At 38.6% G+C, this 12,497-nt stretch overlaps 1 pseudogene; it reads right to left on the reverse strand.

Annotated features, from left to right (window-relative positions):
• Nucleotides 1–8,798: 8,798 nt before the first annotated feature.
• LOC149190825 (putative E3 ubiquitin-protein ligase ARI1 pseudogene) lies at nt 8,799–10,604 on the reverse strand (annotated as a pseudogene).
• Between the last annotated feature and the right edge of the window lie 1,893 nt (nt 10,605–12,497).

Consider the following 12,497-nt stretch of genomic DNA (forward strand, 5'->3'; position numbering starts at 1 on the left):
TTGGTATAAGGGGGTGGTTTAAAGATGACCACCAACATTGGAACACTTAGTGCAGTTCCTGGAACTCTTCCAAATATGGCATGAATATGAGGTCTCTTACTAGAGGAAGTGTTCCTAATGTTTTGAAGAGGTAAACCTTCAATCTTGAAAGGGAGGTCTCAGACCGCATAAAAAGGGAGAACCTCAACCTGAAAAGGGAGGTCTCAACCTGTGATGGTTTAAGGATAATCACCAACTCTAGAATGCTTAATGAAATTCCTGGAACTCTTCCAAAACTGGCAAGAAGCTGAAGTCATCTGCTAGAGGAAGTGTCCCAAATTATTTGAAGAGATGTCTCAACCCCGCATAGATTGTTTAAGACTGATCATCAACCGAAGGCATGCTTAGGGGAATATTTGTCTCTGGCTACAACTCTGAATTTGGTACGACAGGTTGTGGCTCAGGCTCACTTAATGTGTCTTTGAAGCTTGTAGATGACCATCACTTCCCCCCTTTTCAGATACTAATAAGGTTGTATCAAAACCACCGCGCATTCAATCGTGGTGAGTGTTTATTATTTATAATATCAAATGACAGAATAATTACAAATCAATATGAGAATTAGAAGGAAACTTTATATAAATATTCCTGGAATCAAGGGTCAGCTAATCTCCTAGAATCAGGATAGGGTTTTAACAATGATTTTTTGAGGATAGGGTTTTTCCCTATTCACGGCACCGACGTGCCTGTTTTAAAAATAGTGGGACTGTTGGTGCAACTATCTTTGTTAATCATCCTCGCCCTGCGTGATTCTATGCTCGAAATTTGCGCCGACCGAGGGCAAAAAATCTTTTGCAAACCCCCCTCAAAAAACCAAAAAAATGGTTAAAAACAAAAATAAAGGACATGAAAATGGAGCTCAGGGCTTTGGCTTTTACTTGTAACTGGCAGCTTAGCGATTGACCTCCCGGATCTCCCGCAATCTGCTCCGAAACAATTAGGGCAAAAGTGAGTAAAAAGTTTTCACAGTAAGGTAAAATGGTAAATGGTAAAAATATATTTACTTTTCTCCTTTTTATTCATTTTTTCATGAAAATATCAGGTTTTTGTAAATATTTTGACCTATTTTTCCTCAAGAACTAGATAATACACTTTACCTTTTTGCGCAGCGACAGGTGATGGATGTTCGACGATGATGACAAGTCATGTTTCAGCTCTTTTCTCAACTCGTTAAGATCATATGAAAATATTGCTGAGTGTTTTTCCCTTTTGACTCGTAAAAGAAAATAAAATGGGGGGTCTGCTTTCAAGATCTTTTTCGACCCTTTAAAAGAGAAAAGATGGCCAAGCCCTTGTCATTTCGAACTCGTTAACGGATGTGAAATGTTGTTTGCCCAATATAAGTTTACCCCTTTTTCGGGCTGGGAGGCACTATTTATGAATAAGGTACTCCTTGACTGAAATGGTCAAGCGGATCTCTCAAGTATCGTTTTCTACCTTTTCTGGTTCGAGAGACACAAACATACAAAAATAGACCATGTGGAGTTTTATTTTACGTGTCTTTTTCAAACTCTCTAAACATGAAAAAGATACCGAGTTACACCTTTGTCGGACCCGTTAAACTATTAAACAACATTGGATTCATCATCATGACAAACATGAGCTTCTCCTTCCTAGGGCCCGTTAAACTTACTAGATCAGATTTGTCCGAAGGATGAACTTACAGTGCAAGCATATGCTATCCCCTCCAAGCTTGCGATTAAAAAATAATTAGGGTACCTTCCAGAAAGGTGGGGGAAAATTTGGAAATCTACCAGTTGTGTTGGCAGCTCACTCTTGAACATGACACTTTTTGCTTCGTGTCGGGTTGGGATATCCTCCTTTGTATTCGTTGACCTTCCTAGGTTGGGCCATTTATTTTTTGCCTTCCATTTGATCTTTGCCACATCATCATGACCACTGATCCCATGGATCCAAAAGCTGCCAAACTTCCAGTTGTGTCACCGATATGTTCAAGAGTTGTGCTTCTCCAGTTACACTTACCTTTGTTTCTATATATTGCCCAAAATCATTTTTCATCCTTTCGTCTCGTGTCGATGATGTGGGAAACATTATGGCCCTCCTTCGACAAAGTTGTTTCCCGTCGACTTCAGCTCATTATCTAGGAAGTTGACCGAGAGACTCCCTTCCAACACCTTAGAGCTTGCATGCCCTAATGGCAAGTTCTTTGCACTCGACAACAAGTTCACATCATTGGCTTTCGATCGAGTGATTTCATGTGTGTTCGAGTTCAGTTCCTTTATTCACATTCTGTGGATTTTGCTGATAATACCTTGAGGACCATTGTCATTATTGGTAGTTTCTCTCACGCTTGTTAACAGTTTACATCATTGACTAGTAATCAAGCGACTTTCTAGCATGTTCGACGTTAACATATATATTCACATGTTAGAAGTTGTACTTTGATCAGGTCGTGTTGGAGTGCAATACCTTGGACTCAAATCACAAAAGTCCAAGTTACGAAGTGATGTGACATGGTTAAGTTAATATGCATGTCTCTTTCATATGGATGCCTGCGACCATACCATGAGTTATCATATGTGATCCTTCTCATTATTAGATGGCTACGACCATACCTTGGTTTCATTATGATCCTCTTTGACGGATGGTTGTGCCCATGCCTGGATCTATTCACATGATCATTCTCTGGATGGCTACTTCCATGCCACAATTCATGTATCATTTGATAGAGTTCTCAATTATGTATATGTATTTGTACTTTCTTGCAAGTTTTTTGATGGAAAACTACTGTTCCCCGCACTAATTCATAATAATTTCATCCCTCACTCTAGTTCGGCCTTCATGCTTTAGGGGGCATCTATTACACAGCATTTTGTCATTGTCCCTGTACTCCCCGTTCCTTGATCCTGGAGGAATGTGGACACCACATGCTTCGTCTTCATGAAGAAAATCCCATTGTGTCCCTCTTCATGAGCAGATCAATTCCCTTTTGCCCATTTCCCCTGAAACTTCTATTTTTCCTAGTTTACAAGACCAGCACTAATGGCCTTTGTCTCCCCCGCACTGATGTGTAGATATTATCACTATCCCCGGCACCTACCGGAGTGACTGAGCTATGTTCTAGTCATGCCATTTCTATTATGGAAAGTTTGTCAAATTAAGAGCCGAAGCTTCCAGCTCTAGAAGCTTCATAACGAAAGTCTGGTAAATGGTTTGGCCAGATGCGGTCGAGGATGTCAGTTTGGGCTCCTTTCCCCTATAAAGATGGAACTACCTCAAGGGATAAGACCTTCTCCCATGACAAGAGGATCCATCTCCCATCCATTCATCCTATATAAACCCCCCTTTTTCCCAAGCACAAGGTAGTGTTAAGTGTTAGTGTTGGAGTGTTGATGTTGGTGTGCTAGTGCTATTTTGGTTTGGAGTAAATAGCAAGCTATCCATAGTTGTAGCTATCTAGTTGTGTGAGGGAGAAGTGTGATTTGGTTTGGAGTGAAGCCTAAGGGGAATATCCTTAAAACTATTGTTGATTGAGGCCATCATGGAATGCTAGCATAAGTGTGTGGGAACCTGGTCTTGTCAGAGGTGAACCACAACGTCAAGACAATGGTTGTAATCTATTCTTGATATCATTATATATGCAACTATTGATTGATTTCCTACACGATTTTTCATCTCACATATTCATGGATTAATGTTTCTTGACTTTTTAAGTAGGTTGAATTACAATTTGTCTATTATCACAGTTGTTGTTTGTTGTTGTTTACTTGTTTAGTTGGAGTGAGCAAGCAAGGACATCATCAAATGGGATAAGCGTACTAAGAGTTAGGCCCTCTTAATTGGTTCTAACCAAAGGAAATATTCCATAGAATGTATTTGTTGTGGCTAGACCCATTATCGGGCTAGAGGAATTTGTTTGTGTTTGCACTTATAATTTTACTTCACCACACTTCGTGTGTTGTGTGTGAGGCAGTTAGGCATGCCACCAATAACTGTCATTAGATTCCTCATCTCAAACCTTTGGTTCATGAAATGTTCCCTAATTCAAATTTCCCTAAGGTCTAAGTTATCTTACGGAGACCAACCAAGAACTCAAAGCGTTGCGCACAAATCACCCTTGTTCCTTGTGCGATCATTATGGTAATTATTCCCATTGCGTCCCTTGTCTCGATGAATTTTTTGATTTCCTTCAAGTGCTTTGTGAGTACAAGGCCACTCGTAGTGGATCATATACTCCTCTACTTGTGGATTCTGGTACCACTAGTACAACAGAATAGGGGGACTCTGGTCCCACCATCATGATCCCTCCCCCCCCGATGTTGAGACAACAAAATCCACAGTCCATGTCCTTTACCTGTCGTCATCCTTGAGTTCCTCATAGGAAAACCTTTGTGAGTTTTCTGTGCGCGCCAACATCGATAGATTTTCCATCTACTAGCTAGTCATCTACCAGTTCAGATGATGTGTATGTGAACCTTCTTTCTTAGGATGATGCACTAGGTATTGTTGCCACATCATGTAGTCAATCTTCCACGTCCTCCCACCTTCCATTCGGATGATGATATCATGGAAGCCATGGCTACCCCTGATTATCCTTGGGATGATATGCACCATAGAGCATACGTCCTTCCATGTTTTGATTCGACCACTCTAAATACATCTAGTACACCCATAACATACTAAACGGCACATAGGCCCCTACATCTCCTTATCATCCTTTAGAGGACATCGTGCCAAGCTGGGGAGAGATGCTTGAATCCATTTTTTGAGCACTCGAAACACAATGGTGCTCCATAAACTCCTCTTGTTAGGGGGCATCATCCCCACCTTTGCATACCAGATCAGTCCCCTCCATCACATATGTTTGCAGGTAGTATTCCATGCTTGGGGGCATGATGATTTTCCCCTGGCCATCTTCTCAATTGATTAACATAAGTCTCAGCCTAGATCCCACCGAATCTAGGTATGGTCGATTATCCTCCCATTCCTTGGATAGTTTGTCCTACCAGCCTTTCCAGTGAGCCATATTCACATCGCATATCATAGACGTTTGATACCATATCTTCAAATATTCTACTCTATGTCATACCACCTTTACCACATAGTCCCCATGTTTGACTTAGTGGGTGAGGATGATTCTAGACCTCCTATAGTAGTTCATTCTCATTTTCCTCTTCCCTTAATTCTTCAACAGGAACCATCATTCCAAAAAGCATTAAGGCCATCTTTAGACAACTAAGGCCACTTGCCTGAAAGTCACAGATGTCAATTCTGATGGTCAGTTTGTCTGCTATGATCTCCATGAGATTTAGGGCCTTCTACTCCTATCCAAATTCACCATAACTCACTTAGAAAATGAATTAAATTGGAGGGAAAAAGCCCTTTTCTAGGAAAACCCACAAATTTTCTGTTGCACATTGCGACTAGACCATAGCTCTGTCTGACGAACTTTCAACTCCATTGGAAATATCTCACCGAGTACTCTAATGGGTTTTTCTTCATTTTGATGATTTGATACTTCACTAGGAAACCATTTTTCTAAGAAGGGCATCTTCGTCGTCTCTCAAAATCGAAGTTCTTCAGATGTGATGCTTGTACCTTGAGCACCATCTCCTCTTAATGCTTGTTGTCTCACGTATTGATATGTCATGAGTAACCATCATTTTCTCATGTTTTCATGGTCCCCACCAGGCCTATGTTGTGTCGCAGCGTCATCAAGTCACCCTTGTTCAGAGCATCCGCTATGTGTCACCTCTATATCCATGGATTCAGAGATATGATATGAGGAATTCCATCTCAAAAAGGTCATCGTGGAATATTCGCTATATGTTTTTTTCTATGAAGGTTCAGGCCCTGTATTTCAGATCTTGGTTCGCTATATTTTTGAAGTTATGGTCCAAGACATTTATGGTTTTTGCAGGCTCCCGAATTACATCCCAAGCAGGTGACCTTGGGAAAATCATCATAACATTCTTTCTGAGAATCAAATTGAAATTTCATAAGAATTTATAGAGAGTAGATGGATTGTACTTCTTTGTCTATTATTTTCAGGTTTGAAGATCGAAACAATGACATGTCACACTTTGTACAAGTTCTCTCTAATGAATGAGTCTATAATCAGGGCATCGTGGGCATTTGGGCATAACTCTTTCTTGGAGAACCCAATATTTATCAAACTGGTGGGGTTAGAAAGAGGATGCAATTTCAGAACTTGGAGAAAGATCGAGCTCCTAAAATCAATAAAAAGTGATATGAGGAAGTTTGATGGCAATGATCCGATAAATTGGATACTATAGACGGAGAAATATTTTGATCTACATGATGTATAACTGTTACAAAAGGTACATATTGCATATTTTTATTATTATGCAACCCCCTTATTGTATTGTTTTTCCCATGTGGTCCCCATGTTATTATTGTGCCCCATAGAAGCTCACTATTGTTATTGTTGTGCCCCTACAATATTGTTGTTATGTAGACTCTCATTATGTTGAAACCCCTTAGACTTTCTACATTTCTATCTTTTTATGAGCTAGTTTAATAACATCATCAAAGCAAGTCACCTTACCAGTATTAGCTTACAATCAAAAGGACTACCAAAAGGTCATTTCACATATATTTTCAAGAGCTATGATCAAAAAATGAAAATGCTCGGCACATGATATACTTTTACCAATATTAGCTAATAGCTAACCATCAAAAGGCTTGCTATTTTAGAGCATCATCGTAAAAAAATATATGTTTAATAGATACAGTAAAAAAAAAAAAGATACCCAAGAAGTAATGTACCTATTATCAACAATAAACAAATCATAGCCATTGTTGTATCAAACATTCGTACCACTGAGCATATTTCATCATTCTAAACTTGTATCATGCACTTCTCTGTTTATATGTTACATTATGCGCAGAAATATGAGAAAAATTTTCATCAAGCAACCTTGAAGTAGTACATAGATATGTGGTTGTAGATTACACCGGGGAGAATCACAATATTCAGACTTCAGATTTGTTTTTGACCCGGTGCTGGTAATATTGATATGTTGCATAACATCTAAAGTTATATGAAGTACATGGCGTGTAACACTCATATTGATATAAATAATCCATGTATTACCAGATCCGGGGGGGCTTGAAGTTGGATCTGCGGATCCACATTTCAGATCAAGATACAAATACAAATCAGCCCAGAAATGAATTATTCAAGCCCGGAAACAGATCCATTGCTGCCAAAACAAATCCTCTACCAGATCGCCCTCACATGCCAGATCCCAAGCAAATAAAATTAGAGTTTTAGGGGTTTTTGAATTTTTATTAAAGGATGTTTTCCACCTGTTTGAAATCCAACACATTGGATATTCTATTTAATCGATATAGCTAAGTTATTAATTACTTGAAGGCTGTAAAGCATATGATAAAACTCAATGAAAATTTAATTTTTAGTTTGTTATTATGCTGGTGGGAAAGCTCTAAAAGAGGAGTAAGAAATTTTATAGACGTTAAAAAATTAATTTTCAGTTTCTGATTATTGAAGCTCTGCGAATTCCATCCCACTCTAGGTGAAATCTTCTCTTAGAATATTATGATACGTAGACCATAACAAGTTCTCAAACAATGTAGGAAATTCATTTACCATCATACCCTGCTCCGAATTTTTAGACTTTAGGGCAGATTTCCACAAAGACAAGTAGTTTGTATGATGTAAAGTTGAAATATTCATGGGATGAGGATGTAGATCCATTTTGAGATATTTCATTAGACTTACTCTATATTATCATATCAATAGATTGTGTTGGAAAATGTAATTAGGTTTGGTTTTCATAATGTCTCATGCACTATTGATTTTATGTATTCATTGTAAAAGAAAAAAAAAATTATTATTATTATTTCGTAGCATGGGTTTCATGCTCAAGGTCATTTTATTTATAGTTCAAGTACCTATTGAGTGCTTCTAGGGCATTTTCAAGAAGTCAAAAACTCGAAAAAGTCATTTTCATATCTAAAGACCCTATTGGGCATGTTATATCATGTAAAAAGGATTTATTTAAAGTAAAAAGAGTCAAATGTCCTCCTCCTAGACCAAGTTGGCTTACAAGAAGCCCAGTCATCCTAGCAATGGCAAGTCAGCCTCACAATGATACTTTGAGCTCCAAGAAAAGAAAAGGCTAAATATACAAGGCATTCAACCACACTTCCAATCAGCTCACAAAAACACAAAAAAAAGACTAAAGTCAAACGAAGAAGGGAAAGATCGAAGCATTTTGGAGACAGTTTTGGGTTACATCATCGATTGTTTTGGGTTACATCTTCTTACACGGGCGAGTAAACTACCATAACCACATGATATAAAAGAGCTTTAGAAATACCATTGAACATGAGGTTTGCAGGGGCTTTTATACCAATTAATCTTTAGTAAATCTAGGGTTAATAAAGATATTTTAGGTTAAATAGAAAGCACACAACAAAGGATGAGGGGAAAATGTAGAATATGCGTTAATTAATATTAGTTAACTAATAACAAAAAAAAAATATAGAATCTACGTTATTTCATCCAAACACTATTCTGATTGTGTGCCTGGTATCCAAAAACCAATGAATGTAAGAGACGTTCGACCATTGACTTGATCTCAACTATATGACTAATGCCATTAGTATTACTTAATATGAAACACAACTCCAAAGACAATGTATTACTTAATATGAAACACAACTCCAAAGACAATGAATGTAAGAGACGTTCAGAAGAACAAAGGCTACTAAAAATGGTTTGTGTCAATCTATGTGATATCGATTACGTATCAGATAGATAGTATGTGGACACCCTTGGAATTATATGTAGCAATGGGATGTGCTGTCAAGTGAAGGTCACGGACCAAATCATTTTGGATAAACTCATACATTCTTCGACACATTGTATCCACGAGGCCAGTGAGATCAATAACTTGCGTTCGGTTGGCCATTACACTCAGTTGATCAGAAGGCCCCTCAATAATCTTTGAAAGCCTTTCTACTGTTCCCTCTAGCTGCTGCTGTTGATCTTCAAAAAGATTCTGTTTCATTTCTTTTTGTGTTGGTGTCAATATATGTCTGAGTATGTCATCACCAAACATGTGAAATGCAAAAGCATATGAATAAGCAAGGGCACGCCTTGATCTAAACAGCCTTTGCAGTGCATTTAGTAGCCATCTATAGTCACTAACACGGGATTCCTTGCTTTCAAAATCTAAAATATTTTTCTCTAATAATTTCCTTTGCTTTGTTTCAAGCTCCAGAGAATCCTTATGAGCTTTCCATCTGGAGTAATAATGTGTGTACCTCTTCAAATCACGTGCTGCCTTCTCAATATCCTTCCCCTCATCTTCTTTATATCGACCACAGCTGTGCCCATCAATGCTTGTTTGGGTATGTCTACCTCCAGTGGCGCCACCACACAACCAACAAAAGTTTTGGCCACATACGCAGCTCACCAAGTTGCAGCCACCATCTTTATTCACGTTCTTCCCACATTTGGGGCACAACTTGGTATTAACTGCAATCCAATTTAATGTCTGAGAGTCGTCCTGACATTTCTTATCCCAAAGCTTCGAAATCGAACAGGAGCAAGGAGAGTGTGGTTGAGCCAAACAATTAAAGCAAAACTGATGTCCGCAAGTGCACTGGAACTCACAGTAAACATCTCCTTCTACTCGAACAGCATTTCCACAATTGGGAGTACTAGGGCACCACTTCACTTTGTCATTGTCGTCAATGTAGGACTCAAATAGGAAGCGGTCGAAGCGTTGGGCTGCTCCAGGATCTTTTACAGTGACTAGCTTTCGTATAATGTCTTCATCACAGATGACATTACAGTCGGGAGCCATGCACTTAATCCGCTTGCTTTGTCCCTGGTTTATCTTAAAAAGAAAGTGCTTCGTCCAACACACATTGCAGAAAGTGTGACCACAATTCATCATTGTGGTGTCCTCTTCCTTCAAATCTTGCTCTGCACAGACAATGCATATGGTAACAAAGAGGGAATTTGTGGATTCCGGTCTAATAGCGACCCCCGCTTGGGAAAATAACCAGGCATTCCCCCTCCCTACAAATGCATCAAATAATCTCGCAAAATCCCAGCGATAATGAATCAAGAGTGTGCGAGCAAACTGTTCTTTTACAACAAGGATATCCATTACCTTACGTAAATCCTCCCTCTGTGACGGCAATAAAGTTTGTTGAGAGATGAGCCTGATGTTGATGTTCTGTGCGCCGTCAGGGATGGAGGTAGCTGAAACATCTTCTACGTAGACTTCATTTTCCTCCATCAAATCCTCCTCATCGCCGCTCATCAAATCCTCTTCATCGCCGCTCATCAAATCCTCGTCCTCGCTGCTCATCATCCACTCCGCCATGACAAATCCTTCTCGATATTTATCAGACAATGCTATTGGTGCCAGAAGCAAAGAAGAAGAAAAAAGCTGATCGATATTTATCAGACAATATCTATCAGAAAAAAACTGCTCGATATTTATCAGACAATATTTATCAGAAAAAAGCTGCTCGATATCAGGAAGGGCGATGAGAGCAGGATGAAAAGATGCGATCGTAAATGGCCACAATGTTACCATTTATAAACATAACTATAACGGAGACTCTCTGGGCTGCACTCGATCGTGGGCCGACTTACACGGCATTGCTTTGGACATAAGTAAAGTCTCGTGGTCCATTAAAAGCGTCTGTCACCCTGAGAATTTGGTAACTGTTTGTAACTATGAAAACTGGACAGCATTTTATATATATATATATATATCCGTTTGGAATCCCATTTATAACTCCTATAAACCATTGTGATGTAACAAAAGATTTAAGTTAATTTTGAGTTTCGCATGATGGTGTGCTGCTTTTTGGTAAGATATCAAATAGTTTAACCACATAAATATGAGTGGATTACTCAAACTTGTGAAGTTAATTATATAAAAAATCTAAGGAATTAATACAAAGTTTGAATATTAATATTAATGCGAGCGTTGAGATATCAAAATAGTTTTTTGTTCTATTTTTATATCACTTTAATCTAATAAAATAGTTTTATTCCTTTTTATAAATAAGGAAATGTATTAATGGAATTTTACGTGAATAAAATAATTTTATAATGGTATTCCAAGCTGAATGGTGGGTAGGACATCCTAGTGGGTGTTCATTTGGTTGTTTATGGTTAAGGAAATTGGCAGGCAATTGCTAAGGCATTAAAGAGGCAAAAAGGTATTTTGGCACATTTATTTATGAACATAATGGAAATTAGGAGAAAAAAGGGTGAAAGGTCACAAGTTGCATGTGAGGAAGAAAATGAAGGAAAATAATGGAAAATGAAGAAAATAGAGGCCTCATACATAAAAAGGCTTTTAAGAATCAGTTGGCAAGCTTCTTCCTTTTAGTGTGAATCTTTTGTCAGTTTAGTTTTGGGAGCTCTCTTATTATTCTCTCTTTCTCTCATACTCTTAGATACTTAGAGTTTTCTTGGAGCACTCTTGGAGGTGTGGCATACTTAGATTCTTGGAGCAAGAAGGCAAAGTAAGAAAAGGAAAGCACAAGAGGGCATGAGCATCAGCAGCTACATCAGATTGCTTGCAGGTAATAAGTTTCATGTATGATTTCTTCACTATTTTTGGCATGCATGGCACATGCATGTGGTTTCTTGGTTATGATATGTCATTGACATAGAGGATGGCCGGAATTGACAGTGGATTTCCTAGACTTGCCATTTCCTGGATAGTCATGGTGATTGTGGGTTACTTTCATTTCTTTGTTTTGGTTGGTTCTCATGTTTCCTTAGCTTGGATTGAGTTATTAGTTTTGAAACCTTGTTTGAACAAACGCTCTGGAAGCCCTATAATAGCTTGGGTTGAGTAACTAGTCCTAGAAGCCCTGGTTAGACAAATGCTTTGGAAGCCCTATAACAACTTGGGTTGAGTTACTAGGCCTAGAAGCCCTAGTTGGACAAATTATTTGGAAGCCCTTGGTGGGTTGAGTTACTAGTCCTGGAAGCCTTGGTTGGACAAACACTTTGGAAGCCCTATATAATATGTGGATTGAGTTACTAATTCTGGAAGCCTTGGTTGGAAAAACACTCTAGAAGCCCTAGAAGGCTTGGATGGAGACCAATTTGATGATGGTTTTTGTTGATGTCCTATCGTGAAGTGGAATCACTATTTGATGGGTTGAGGTGGGTGGCCTTTGGAAGCCCTAGATGAGTTTTGATTGATGTGTTCTATGAGATCTCACATTCATGCTTGGAACATGGCAGGGGGTGATTGGATGAAGAGAGATTTGGCTCATCCAGTCTATGGTCGGGTGGAACGTAGTAGTCCCATCACCGGTTGGTTCATTACATTTATTAATGAGAAAATTCATTTCCTTGATTTAAATGTGCAAATGTACTGATGTATATATGGATTTTGATGGATGATATGTTTATTGTATTTTTATTCCTATTATATTGTTTATATGCATATTTACCCTGG

The sequence above is a fragment of the Pinus tabuliformis genome, chromosome 3_1 (genome assembly GCF_031772625.1).
Source record: "Pinus tabuliformis cultivar Carrire ecotype Pingquan chromosome 3_1, CPIR1, whole genome shotgun sequence".
Taxonomy (NCBI): domain Eukaryota; kingdom Viridiplantae; phylum Streptophyta; class Pinopsida; order Pinales; family Pinaceae; genus Pinus; species Pinus tabuliformis.